Source organism: Ziziphus jujuba, chromosome 7, assembly GCF_031755915.1.
Source record: "Ziziphus jujuba cultivar Dongzao chromosome 7, ASM3175591v1".
Taxonomy (NCBI): domain Eukaryota; kingdom Viridiplantae; phylum Streptophyta; class Magnoliopsida; order Rosales; family Rhamnaceae; genus Ziziphus; species Ziziphus jujuba.
The window spans coordinates 19051215-19064981 of NC_083385.1; the positions used below are offsets into that span (position 1 = coordinate 19051215).

The 13767-nt window shown below is 31.9% G+C and overlaps 1 pseudogene; it reads left to right on the forward strand.

Annotated features, from left to right (window-relative positions):
* The first annotated feature begins 4571 nt into the window (after window positions 1-4571).
* Window positions 4572-6990, forward strand: LOC107425416 (cytochrome P450 71AU50-like; annotated as a pseudogene).
* Window positions 6991-13767: the final 6777 nt, after the last annotated feature.

Sequence of the window (13767 nt, forward strand, 5' to 3'; positions counted from 1 at the left end):
CAAAACAAGTTGAGGTCCAAACTGTCCAAGGGGTGCCAAAGTTGACTTTTTATTTATGGGGAAATGAGCTTTGACTCATGCATGGTTGTGAAGTGCTCGTCGATACGAGTTCACAGACTAGCGGCACGCTTAAAACGGACATCCGGTTAAAAAGTTATAGACGCGTGAAGTTTGCCGGATACCGTAATATTTTAATGTTTTTGAGTTGATGAACAGTGAAATACCATGTGTCGTCACCTGATTGGTCCACGTTGATGAACAGTGTCACCACTGTGGCTTTTATTTAACAAAAATCTCAGCGAAGAGAGAGAAAGAGAGAGAGAGTCCGACCGGCCACCGGAGATTTTCAAATTTTCCGGCCGACCTACTGTACATGCACCGGCCAGCAAGGTTCCCCTCCCCATTTTCGGCAAAACCTCAAATTTTCACGGCCATCGGCCGCCGGACGCGCCCGGATCGAGGCGGCGAAGATCGGCGGCGAGTTTTTGCCTCCACCGCCGATTAACCCATTTCCGGCCATTTTCCGACCACACGTCCAGCTAGCCATCACCACCTCCTCAAGTCCGGCCGACCCACCAAATTTCACGGCCACCGGACCACCAAACGTGCTGGGATCGGAGCCTTTTCCGGCGAGGGGCCGGAATTCTTCAAACCGCGATTTCTCCGCCGTCCGGCCTCCGTTTGCCTCACCACAGGTCCCATTGGATTGCTCTCCCCTCGATTTACAAATTTACAAAAAATCCCAGCCAACGGCCACCGCACGCGCTGCCGCCGGTGACGGTTGCCGGTGACCGCGGCGGCTCACCGGAAGTTACTGTTCCAGCGAGTACCCAGTCTCTCGGTCGGCCCCAGTCCACTGTGTTCGATCTCCTGAACCCAAATCCGGCGTCCGTTTCCGCCAATTCGCGATGGTTTGGGAGAGTTGCGGAGTCGAAACCCGAAAAGCTTTCCGGCGAGATTCCGAGATTCCGATCACCGGAAAGTAAGCCCGAATCCGTGATCCTCGTCACTCGAGCTTCGATTCGGTATATAACTTGAAACTCTTAGATATCGTTTGGTGTTCGCTCCCAGGGTACCCATTTGGGAATTACCCGAATAAAATATTAATATTTTTGGTTGGTACACTGTGGTTGTTTTAGGTGCGCGTGCGGGTAGTGGAGTTGATCCTGCGGAGGATCTTAATTGATTTACGTGCTCAAGGTGAGTGACCCACCTTCAAAAATATTTTGGGCAATTAATTATGTTTATTTGGTATTTAAATTATGCTCATGTGGTACAATTTAATTATGGTTTTATTGTGGTTTAATTTATTATTTGTGCATGAGCAAAGTATATTTCAGTAATAATCGTACGTGGTTTTAAGCGTTATTTTTCGGGCATAATTGGGTAAATATTTTATAAAAATATTTGTGTAAGTTGGTGGTTTAATTTTATAAATTATGCCCGAGGTATTTTAATGGTTGCATCTCGTACTTCGAGAAAGTTGTGGTTTGTTTGTTATCGATGGTTCGTACCGATGTATTAAATAAAAATATGTGGGATGGTAAGTGTGAGAATTTAATGTATTTCCCACGGTAGTTTTGGAAAACGGTACAGTTGGTTTAATAATTATTTTAGACGCATTCACACAGTATTGGTGTTCTGGTATATGTATATGTGGCTCAGCGCGCAAGTATTGTTATTTCACCCGTGAATTGCCATTGGACCGTGGGCAGGCAAGTTTGTTATTGCGCACAGCCGCCCCCCTGCTTGGCCGGGATGATGGTTTCAGCAGCGGTGCTGTCGGGACGCCGAAGTGCCGTTTGCAAGTTTCTCTCTTTAACCCCCCCCCCACCAGTCGGTGCTCAGGACGCTGGGTATCGGAGGGCATCACTGGTATATGGTGTGGTGTGTCAAATCAAGTGTAATCGTCAGGTGTAATTTGCAAATAATGTTTTAAACCTCAAAGGTGTTCAAAAATTATTTAATATAATTTATTACATTTTAATTATATTGGGGTATGTATTTATTTATTTATTGTTTATCAAATGGTTTAATCCTTTGGTTTTCGGGAAGTACGTACATCGGGTTTTGTGAAATTGTTTTAAAAAGGGAACATTTCAAACGGAGTGATTGGTGAGAGTTTTGAGGGAAATTATTATTTCCAACAGTTGTTATTATTTATTTATTAATTGTTGGTATTTATTCAATTCCCTTAATTGTTATTATTATTATTATTATTATTATTATCATTAATAGTGTTCAGTAGTTAGGGTCACTCATTGAGATGATTAGCATCTCACGTTTTTAAGTTCCGTTCAGTAGTGGTGGTAGACGTTCTTCCGGAGCGAACAAATTTTTCCGCTGCTATCGAGTTTCGAGAAGTACTTTTGTACTCTTTCATTTCAGTGTATTATTTATTTCATCCTTGTTGTATTTCTGTTGAGTAACACTTCTTAAAGCTCTGTATACTATTGGGACACTTATGTTTTATTTATGCACTGGACTGTTGTTATTGTTGAGAAGTGCTGAAATTTGTGGAACAATTTGTAGTTTGCGGGAGGAATAAGGGGATGAGTATAGAAGTGTGTTTTCAGTGCAGGTAATTTGTGGTAAGTCCATCCCTTAGGGGAGGTTCTGCCGGATTTTCCATTGCAGGGTCCGGTAGGGTTTCCCTGGGATCAGGGCTTGTCTAGGGTTCCGGGGAGGAATTCTGGACGGGTCCTGACATTTCCCTTGAGACGCATATGTGGTCGCACCGTGTAACGGTGATGCGTAACAAAACCTTGAGGTATGCTTCCGCTGCCAAAGAGGACAATATCTCGGTTGGGCCTGGGAGGCCTGGGCCAGTGGACCCACCGTGTATTGGGGTGCTGGCAGGTGAAGAGGTGGGACCTCTAACCATTGAGACGAGTTTTGTGGACCCACAGTGTAACGGGATCACAGAGCAAAACCGTGCGGGCTGGGCCCAAAGCAGACAATATCTCATGCGGGTGGTCTGGGCTGTTACACCATTTCCCTGCTCATTTTTAACAATTTTAAGACTTTACCCCTCTTAGGTTGATTGCTTGACACATTTTGATTATTCATCCATTTTCGACCCTAAAATTACAAGTTTTTCATTACAGTTTTAACAAAAATATCTAATAAAGTAAACCACTTTCAAATGCACCAATCATGGTATGAGGTTTTTGGTGGATTCATAAAAAAATATAAAATAAAAGATTGTGAATTAACGAGGAGAGAGAAGAGAGAATATGTTAAATTTACAATTTACATTATCTAACAAACATTTCACGAAGTAGAAAATTTATTAGACAATTTCCATTTCTTTTAATACCATCTTAGTTAGACAAAGATCTTGTAGACTTTCATTGAAAATGATTCTTTTAAAAGACTATTTATTAGTCTAACGTGATAAAAAAAATTTAGTTAGACAGATTCAATAAACAAACCATTAAAGATACCCTAAATTATTTATCTCTATTGATTTCAATAAAGTTTATAGGATATGACAATCTAAAACGTTTAAAAAAAATAAAAATTTTAGGATTAATTGTATTTTTATAGCTTTAATTTTTAGAATTTTACAATTTAAACCTTAACTTTTAACTTAGCAATTTAAACCTTTAATTTTTTCATTTGTTACAATTTAAAGCTTTTTTATTTATGATTGATAAGAGTTAATAGATATTTCACATTTTTGATATTAAACTATGTCAAATTTTGAACCAAAGATATGTATTAAAGTAAAAAGTTTTAAAAGTTGGTATTAAAATTGATAGTTTTAATATATTCTAGTTTGAAATTTAATATAATTTAGTACTAGTTTGGTAACCTATACCAACTTCTTTTAGAAAAATAAAAAATACTAAAAAGAAAATTTTTTAAAATAGTGTTAATATTTTACATTTTAATATTTTTGAATTTAAAAATTAATATATTTTATTACCAGTTATGTGATATGGCAGTTAATTAAACCTATAGTCAAAAGTTAAACAAAATTTAAATTGCAACAAATTAAAAAATTAGTAATTAAAATTCGTTGCTTCAAAAAATTAGAAAGATAAATTGTGAAATTCTAAAAATTAAAAATACCAAAATATAATTAATTTAAAATATTAGTCGCCATTTTGTCCACATTCACCACTATAGGTAGTAAATAAACCACAAAACAGACAAAACTTTTTTTTCTAACCAATCAAGTGCTGCCACGAAGGTTCTAAAATTTAACAAGTTGTAACATGTATTAACCTATGTATACTTGATAGATTGAATGGTGCCTGTAGTATTACTCACGTACGATTTTGATTTAGTATGGACTGTTTCATCGATTATATGTTACATAATATTAATGTAATATAATATTAACTAATGGGAAAAAAAAAGTTGGATTATTTTGATATTTTTAAGAAAAATTACATCTATATATTATTTGACAAGTTATAATTAATTATCATTAAAAAATTTACTTTTTATTTTTAGCATTACAAAATAAAAATAAATGTTGTAATTAATATCACCATCCATGCATAATTTATCCTTTTTTAATCATAATTTACGTTCATATCCTTTTGCACCTAGTCCACCGTGAGAGAGATATAATGCAGCTCACAACCGGCCAACATGATAATAGATTGAGACATACCATGTGAAAACTAACGAAAAGTAAATAAATAAATAAACAACCAGAAAATATTATCTATGGATTTCATTGTGGAAGAACTGATAACTGAGCTACTGCCACTCAAACAATAAGTTGAACTCAGCTTCCCCAAATTACCTTTCAAGACCAGTCTCCAAATGGCTTGGATTTGGACACTTCTTGCACTGCTCATCCTTGTTTATCTTCTTAAAGTCCAACCATGGAAAAGAACCAACAACAACAACAAAAGACTACCTCCTGGTCCAAGCGGCTTCCCCATTTTCGGAAGTCTCCATTTGTTAGGAGAGTTTCCTCACAGAGACCTTCACCGTCTCGCTAAACAGCACGGTCCCATCATGTATATCCGCTTAGGTCTCATACCCACCATTGTTGTCTCCTCCCCTAAAGCTGCCGAGCTCTTCCTCAAAACCCATGACCTGGTTTTTGCATCCAGACCTCCCCACCAAGCCGCGAAGGTTATGGGTTACAACCAGACCAATGTTGCCTTCGCCGAGTACGGCGGGTATTGGCGCGATGTTCGTAAGATGTTAACCATGGAATTGCTCAGCAACATGAAGATCAACTCCTTCAGAGCATTGAGGAAGGAGGAGTTAAGCTTGTTAATCGAGTTCATCAAAGAGGCGGCTCGAGATGGCATCGATGTGGATCTTAGCGCTAAGGTTTCGGCTCTGAGCAACGACATGAGTTGCAGGATGGTGTTCGGGAAGAAATTTGCGGACAGTGAGTTCAACGACAGGGGGTTCAAGGCTGTTGCTCGGGAGGTTATGAAATTGGGAGCTGTCTTTAACTTGGGAGATTATATTCCTCAGATTGCTTCTCTAGATCTTCAAGGATTGACAAAGAAGATGAAGAAGGTTGGCAAAGCGTTTGATGATTTCTTTGAGAAGATCATCGATGAGCATATTCAGTCTAAGGATGAAGACAGAACCAAGGACTTTGTTGATGTCATGTTGGGTTTCTTGGGTTCTGAAGAATCTGAGTACCGCATAGAAAGGAACAACATCAAAGCAATTATTTTGGTAACTTTATTCTACACTTGTGCTTCTTTTTTTATGATATTAGAAAACCAACGTAACAAAAGAATTACTTTTTCTCTAAAGCTGGGTGGTTTTTAAAAAGTGTTTATGGTCTTCATAAACATTTCTAACCAATCAAGATAAGTGCAAAGTAGCTTTTTTAAAAAGCATTTTTGAAAAGGCAGAAGCAAAAACAAAATCAGAAGTTATGCCAAACTGAGTCTTAATCCACTCAACTCATGTAACTTTATTGGCAAACTGCTTTATTAAGCTTTATTTCATTTTTTTTTTTTTATGAGTGTATATGTCTATTAATTTTGTCAAATTCATTTTGCAAAATTACATGATTGAACTAGTGTAACCCAAAAAATAGAAAAGAAGAAACTTGAGGAGAGGCAGTTTGACCGTTTTCTTAATGTAATGGCTCGAGGTTTAAGTAATTAAACTATAACTAACTCTTATGTTTAATTATTCATTACATTTTCCTGATGATCAGGACCTACTCTTAGCCTCCATAGACACTACATCAACAACAATCGAATGGGCACTCTCGGAACTCATAAAGAACCCAGACATAATGAAGAAAGTCCAAAAAGAGTTAGAAAGCAAAGTGGGGATGGAGAGGATGGTTGATGAATCAGACTTAGAAAGCTTGGAATACTTAAAAATGGTAGTCAAAAGAAACCCTAAGGCTACATCCAGCTGCACCATTGTTGCTCCCCCATGCTTCTGTGGAAGACTGCAACATCAATGGCTTCCACATACCGAAAAATGCACGAGTCATTATAAGTGCATGGGCCATTGGAAGAGACCCTGAGGCGTGGAGCGATGCAGAGAAGTTCTTCCCGGAAAGGTTCTCCGGTAGCGATGTCGATGTCCGTGGACGTGATTTCCAGCTTATTCCTTTTGGATCTGGAAGAAGAATTTGCCCAGGAATTCAATTGGGACTGACTGTGGTTCGGCTGGTTATAGCACAACTTGTGCATTGTTTTGATTGGAAACTTCCAAACGGCATATTGCCTAATCAGCTGGACATGACAGAAGAGTTTGGTCTCGCAATTCCAAGGGTCAATCATCTACTTGCTATTCCAACTTATCGTCTTCACAAGTGATCATAATTTGTGTCCATTAGATTAATATATTTACTTGCCCCTTTTTTTAGTCCTAGGCTCTTTCTAACGTCTTTACAAATTGGGTTGTTCTAGATGTTATACCATATGTGGCTACTGTGCTTTGTGATTTTGTGATATTTACGGCAACAAATTGTCCATTGTCATTATCCATCAATCCCGTTGGTTTTATTTTTAAAGATAAATACATGTTTGCTCCTTTAACTATGTTACTTTTTATCCTCTTTTTTTTCCCCAAAAAAAAAAAAAATATTTTATTCTATGCATTTTGTTCTATACCACAAAAATCCTAGTATTATCCCCGAATGATTAATTTGCTGTTAGTTAAGTACAATAATGCATTACAAATAAATTTAATTAAATTAATTTAAATATACACAACTCTATAATTCTTTTGTCTAAACTGTTGTATTATATTTTATTTTTTTATCGACGGTAATCAAGACTAATATTAATTTTCCGAATCTATCATGTCCGATCCCGTCCGATCCGAACCTATCCTGTGTACCAAACGCCTCCTAAAAAAAAGAAAAGACAATATATAAAATTTTGAAAGAAAGAAAGTCCATATATAATTTTTTTTTTAATGGATATTTTTCACTCCCATACATGTTACAAACATATAATAAAGAATAATTGAATTACTCAATAATACTAGCTTGTAAGTAAAATTCAAAATTTTGATATGGAAAAAATATCAAAGGTTCAAAATATAAAAATATTCACGAAAATATCGAAATTTATCAAATGTAAAAACTTATAAAAAAAAATAATAAAAATTGATGGAAATTTATTTAAAAAATAAAAAGTTTTATTAAAATTTTAGGAATAACTTATTTAATTAATTAATTATCACTTTGACTATTAAATTTCAAAAATAATGAATAAATATTATATTTATAACAAGCATTTATAGTTAAAAATATACTATTATTAATAAAAAAATTCAAAAAATACATATTTTATAAAATTATTTATTAATTAAAATATATAAAACAATTATTATAATTACATTATAAAAGTCATTTAAACATTATAAATAATTCTTGGATGATTGAGAATTATTTGTATCCTCCTCATTTTTATTTTATAATAATTTTTAAAGGATGTATTCTTTTTAATAATTTTGTATATAAATATTAATATACCATCAATATGAATATTTGGTAATTAAGTTTGTATGTATCACATACCATCGATATGGAAATTTTAAATCTTAGTTTGCAGAAAATATATTTCCTGCATATCTTTCAATTTTTACCTACGTTCCAATTTTTATCTACTTTATAATATTTATACAAATATTAAATTTATTATCGTAAAAAAATAATAATAAGTAGATAAACTTATAACTTGTGATACTAATTTTTTCTAAAAATATGATAAATAGACTTATCTAATATAATTTTGGACATTGTTTGTTAAATTTGAATTTTTATATTTTTATTTTCCTTATAATTAGAAAACAACTAAATGTATAAAAAACTATCAATTATATTAATTTGGCAAAAAGTTTTACTAAATATTAATAATATTTATAAAAAATTTTGATAAAAAATTTAACAAAATAATTATAGATTTTTCTAAAATTTCAAAGGAAATTTATGAAAATTTCATGAAAATTTTGAAAATTTCGTTGAAAATTTATATGGATATTATGAAAATTATATCTGTTTCCACTTAAGAAGTAAATTTCTTTTCAATGTGTTTAAAAAGTGAAAATTTTAGTGAAAGTTTCAATATTTAAAACTATGCTTGTAAGTATATCTGGACTTGGACTTTCTAATATACCTACAGCTAGAAATATGTACTCTCTCTTTTTTTATTTATTTATTTATTTTTTTTGGTCGAAGCTAAAAACATATTTAAAAGTGTCACACTCATTAATGTTTTAAAACAACATACTAGATTAATATAAAATAACACCCTTAATATTTGCCATTTTATTAAATTTGAAACATTGAATAAAAATAAGCTTTAATTATGGTTATCACTTCTCCAACAAGATTAAGTAGAAAAGTATGACTGAGAACCAATGTCAAAGCATCATTGAAAGTGGGCAATACATTCCAAGCAATATGGGACTCAAAGGACTAAAGTCCCTTGGTAAAATTTTTTTCAGTTCATACTCAACACGATTTACCACTACTAGAATCGCATTGATAAATAACGCAATAAATGCATTGCACAAAATAAATAATGACGTATCGCATGGTATCGCCTAACATCCTGTCGCTAAAGCCATAAAGCAACAAGCGACGTAGTATGAGAGTCACCTATATTTGATTTTTTAGCGACGCATATTGACTTTTAGCGATGCATTCTTTTAATCCACTTATAGCGATGCATTTTTTAGCGACGCTTCGTCATAATGTCGCTAAAAATATATTAGCGACTGTTTCATATAGTGTCGTTAAATATATTCATCGCTAATGAGTCGCCTATTTAGCGATACATTAATATAGTTGCTTATTTAGCGACGCATCAACGCTTTTAGCGACCCATTTGATGGTCCACTTATAGCGACGCATTATTTAATGACATTATTCATGAGAGCCGCTAAAAAAGCTATTAGCAACTTATTTTAAAGTATCGTTAAATATATTTGTCGCTAAAAATAGGCAATTAAAGGTCTCCAAATATGTTAGACGCCGTTGTTATTTGTTAATGTGTCGTCCCTTCTTTTTTTTTTTTTTTACTTTTTTTTAATTTTGTGAAAAGTGATTAAAATAGTAAAAATATAAAAATAATTAAAATACAAAAAAACTAAAACTAGCTTCATCCAAAATAATTAGAATACAAAAATTTAGAATAAATATTTTTCATAACAAATTAAATATCAAATAAATTAAATATAATCTCATTGACATATTTTTACATAATTTGTAAACTATTGTATTTTTTTCATAACAAATTTAATATTAATCAAACTTCCATGAATGTACACTCATTGATATGGAAGTTGACATCCTCTTGTTGATGATATTACACCCTCATACGGCATATGGAAAAATTAAAAAAGTTATAACACTTATGCAAAATAAATGAAATATTAATCATTATTAAATTTGTAATTTAGTAAATGAAAATTTAAAGAATATTACCATCGTTCTTAATATTTGACGAGACGCATTTCTCTTAATTAAAAGTGGAAAACACATAATGAAGCGGATCAAAAAAATAATTAAATGAATAATAATAAATGTTATAAATATTACTTAAAACATAAGTTAATAAATTTACATACCAATTTATTTAGAAGATATTTTTTATCCATATCTCCTTACAATCATTACAAACATAACCACTCTCACATTCATTCTCATTATCATTTTCATCGATACTTGACAATTATATGACAAATGGATCGTGAGCCATCGTAGTATTTCCAAGAACATCTTCTTCAACAAAAGTACGAAGTTGTGGTGAAGTTAAAATAACAAACCATCTCGAATCAAGTTGATCTTAAACATAAAATATTTGTTGAACTTAGCAAAACAATGTCAAGCAATATCACAAATAAAATTTCTACAAAAGCAAGATTAATAAAACCCAACGAACCGAACTTGCGGTTAAAATGAAAAAAAAAAAAAAAAAAAAACTAACCCACCACATGTCTCCGCCAACCACAAAGAAAAAAGAAACTCACCTAAATGATGGAGGCGAAGAAAGAAGAAACCCAGAAAATCATGCAATACAGAGAAATCCAGCTTCCTGGTCAACGACAGCATAGGCAAATGAAAAATGAAACCCGAAATATCCCACTTTTCAAGTCTCTCTTAGATTGCTTCCAAATCTAATATTTATTAGGTAGTGTACTTGATATAGTTTTAAAAAAGAAAATGGATTTAAAGACGCACGTAAAAATTTTTAAAAGCGCCAAAAATTTTCAAAAAATGGCAAAAAGGCACATTTTCTCTCAATTTCGTTTTTTTTTCTTTGATTAATTTTTAAGTTTTCATCTATAAATAAAAACTAAAAATATTTCTTAAAAATGCGAAGCAAAATATCGAAGATTGCTATTTATTTTTCTGTTTTTTAAGTACACCTTTATTCTTGATAAAATTTGCATATCTTTTAAAATTTTTATTTTTTTTAATTGAGAGAACAGGCGATGCATTCTCTTCAAGAAGGGTCGCATGTTCTTGAATTGTGAGATCAAGCAATGTATTCTGGTCGAAAAGAGTCGCCTGTTCCAATTTTTGTATTTTCTTTATAATCTTTAAATACTTTTTTAATTGTTCATCTACAAATATATTCATGTAGCAATCCAATGAACATAAATTCCATTGATCTAAAAACAAAAAATAGTTTTATCAATGCTCTTCTCAATTATTCACATACATGTGTCTAGACGAGATACAAAATATCTCAAGACCTAATTTAAGATAGAGTACCGAATATAGAATTCTAGTTCAACAAGCATTTATTGACCAATTTATCTACATAAGTTTGTTCAATGAGCTTAACTTTCATTTGTTTGTAGTCAATGATAACTTGTTTTTAAAAATTAAAAGTATATTAAATTGCTTTCTTTAAAAAAAAAAAAACAAATTGAAGGAACAGGCAACGCAATTCCAATAAAACACGTCACCTATTCCATGTTTTGTTATTATTTTTTTAAATCTTTAATCAATCTAATTTTATTTCAACTTCAAATAACCAGTAAAAATATTTAAGCAACATAACTGAGCTAGATTTTTTTTTTTTTTAAATATAGGTAACAAATATAGGTAACAGGTGACCCACAGTCTTCTTTATGCATCACCTGTTCTTTTTTTCTTTTTCTTTTAAACTAATCTAATTTTATTTCAACTTACAAATAACCAGTGAAAATATTAGAGTAACATAACTGAGCTGGTTTATCTTTTATTTTTATTTTTTAGATTTTGGTAACAGGCGATGCACAATGAAGATTGTGGGTCGCCTGTTCTCCATTTTTTTTTGTTCTTTTTATCAATCTAATTTTATTTTAACTACAAATAACCATTGAAAATATTAGAGCAACATAACTAAGCCGTTTTTTTTTTTTTTTTTTTTTTTTAGATTTTGGTAACACGCGACGCATAATCTTCATTGTGGGTCGTCTGTTCCCTTTTTTTTTTTTTGGTTCTTTTTATCAATCTAATTTTATTTCAACTACAAATAACCAGTGAAAATATTAGAGCAATATAACTGAGCTACTTTTTTTTTTTTTTTTTTAGAATATTGGTAACTGGCGACGCATAATGAAGATTGTGTGTTGCCTGTTCTGCTTTTTTTTTTTTTTTGGGTTCCTTTTATCTATATAATTTTATTTCAACTAAAACTAACCAGTAAAAATATTAAAGCAACATAACTAAGCTGGTTTATTTTATTCTATTTGATTTTAGATTTTGGTAACAGGCGACGCACAATGAAGATTGTGCGTCGCCTGTTCTCCTTTTTTTTTTGACTTTTTTATTCTTTTTATCAATTTAATTTTATATCAACTACAAATAACCAGTGAAAATATTAGAGCAACATAACCGAGCCTCTATTTTTTTATTTTTTATTTTTAGATTTTGGTAACAGGCGGTGCACAATGAAGATTGTGCGTCGCTTGTTCTCCCTTTTTTTTTTTTGGTTCTTTTTTCAATCTAATTTTATTTCAATTACAAATAACCAGTGAAAATATTAAAGCAACATAACTGAGCTCTTTTTTTATTTTTTATTTTTAGATTTTGGTAACAGGCGACGCACAATAAAGATTATGCATTGCCTATTCTCCTTTTTTTTTTTTGGTTCTTTTCATCAATCTAATTTTATTTCAATTACAAATAACCAGTGAAAATATTAGAGCAACATAACTGAGCTCTTTTCTTATTTTTTACTTTTAGATTTTGGTAACAGGCGACGCACAATAAAGATTGTGCATTGCCTATTCTCCTTTTTTTTTTTTTTTTTGGTTCTTTTCATCAATCTAATTTTATTTTAACTACAAACAACTAGTGAAAATATTAGAGCAACATAACTGAGCTCCTTTTTTTATTTTTTATTTTTAGAGTTTAGTAACAAGCGGCGCACAATGAAGATTGTGCGTCGCCTATTCTACTTTTTTTTTTTTTTGGTTCTTTTTATCAATATAATTTTATTTTAACTACAAATAATAACAGTGAAAATATTAGAGCAATACAACTGAGCTGGTTTATTTTTTATTTTTTATTTTTTTAGATTTTGGTAACAAGTGATGCACAATGAAGATTGTGAGTCACCTATTCTCGTTTTTTTTTTTTTTTTTTGGTTGTTTTTATCAATCTAATTTTATTTCAACTAAAAATAACTAGTGAAAATATTAGAGCAACATAACTGAACTGTTTTTTTTTCTTTTGGTAATATATTGGTAACTGGAGACGCGCAATGTGCGTCGCCTAATTGGAGATGTGCGTCGCCTAATAGGAGATGTGCGTTGCCTATTACTAATTGGAGACGCACAATGTGTGTCGCCTAATTGGAGACGCACAATATGCATCGCCTATTACTATTTGAAGACGTACAATATGTGTCGCCTAATTTGGGAACAATGTACGTCGCCAGTTACCAATAGTTAAAAAAAAGAAAAAAAAGAAAGTAGCTAAGTTATGTTGCTCTAATATTTTCACTGGTTATTTTTATTTGAAATAAAATTAGATTGATAAAAAGAACCATAAAAAAAAAAAAAATGAGAATAGGTGACTCACAATCTTCATTGTGTGTCACCTATTACCAAAATCTAAAAAATAAAAATAAAATAAACAAATAGCTCAGTTATGTTACTCTAATATTTTCACTGGCTATTTGTAGTTGAAATAAAATTAGATTGACTAAAAGAATAAATAAAAGAGAACAGGCGACACACAATCTTCATTGTGCGTCACCTGTTACCAAAATCTAAAAAAAAAAAAAAAAAAAAAAGGAAAAAAAAAACAGCTCAGTTATGTTGCTTTAATATTTTCACTGATTATTTGAAGTTTTAAAG